The sequence below is a fragment of the Rhinopithecus bieti genome, unplaced genomic scaffold (assembly GCF_001698545.2).
Source record: "Rhinopithecus bieti isolate Rb0 unplaced genomic scaffold, ASM169854v2 scaffold_8862, whole genome shotgun sequence".
NCBI classification, from domain to species: Eukaryota; Metazoa; Chordata; class Mammalia; order Primates; family Cercopithecidae; genus Rhinopithecus; species Rhinopithecus bieti.
The window spans coordinates 1014-1944 of NW_016805828.1; the positions used below are offsets into that span (position 1 = coordinate 1014).

General features: G+C 60.8%; 1 long non-coding RNA gene across 1 annotated transcript; it reads left to right on the forward strand.

Moving 5' to 3' along the window:
- Positions 1-318: 318 nt before the first annotated feature.
- LOC108530759 (uncharacterized) lies at positions 319-925 on the forward strand. The gene has a single exon (XR_001885942.1). It is a non-coding gene; the product is annotated as an uncharacterized LOC108530759 (long non-coding RNA).
- Positions 926-931: the final 6 nt, after the last annotated feature.

Sequence of the window (931 nt, forward strand, 5' to 3'; positions counted from 1 at the left end):
CATACACCCTTGTCTTCCCTTATAATATCACCCCCTTTTCCCTATCTATCCTCAGATGGAAAGAGACAGACACACAAATTAATCTGTTCTCAGCTCCTAACTCCCAAGCCTCTCCAGTGCTCAGGTTGCTCCACAGTACCTAATCCTTCCCTATAGTTTCCGCCCAATCCTGGCATCCTCAGCCCCTCACTCCAAACCCCAACCTTTTCCCCCCCTCCCCAAATCCAGATCTCCTGTGCTTTTTACTCTCAGCCAATACCATAACCCTTTTCCTCCCAAGTCTACCCACTATGCCTGAATGCCTAAGTATTTTCCTCTCATCCCACGTCCCTTGGCCCTTGGCCCCTAATCCTCGAAAAACCTTAGGAGCTGCCCACACCATCTCCCTTCCGCCCCTTCTGCCTCCGTGGCCCCTAACTCTCCTCTAGCCCTGCTCAGCCCTCTAATTCTTCCTATGCCCCCGGTGCTCCCCCACTTGTCCTACCCGTCCCTGGAAGGGGGTGGCCCTCAGTACCCGCCTGGCTCGCCCGGCCGCCGAGCTCGAGAGTCCCTTCCCTTCCCCTAGGGGCCCCGAGGCCGCTGCCAGCGCTGGCACGGCGGGGCCGGCTCACCAGTTGGTCATGTCCAGGAAGAAGGCGCAACCGGCAGGATTGAGCTGGAAGCCGAGCAGCCTCTGGAACTCGGAGATGAGCACGTCCTTGTCGGTGGTGCCCAAGCAGCTGAACTTCTGCATCAGCTCCGGGTCCAGGTCCACGTCCATGCCCTCCATGGCGGGGCCCGGACACCCGCTTCCCCGCCTCCTCACAACCGAGCCGCCGCCGCGCCGCCGGGCCCGGGGACCGGGAGGGGGCCCGCTGCTAGCTAGCGTCGTGACCCCGCTCCTTTGAGGTAGGCCCCGGGCCTCTCACAGTCTCATAGGGGTAAACTCACT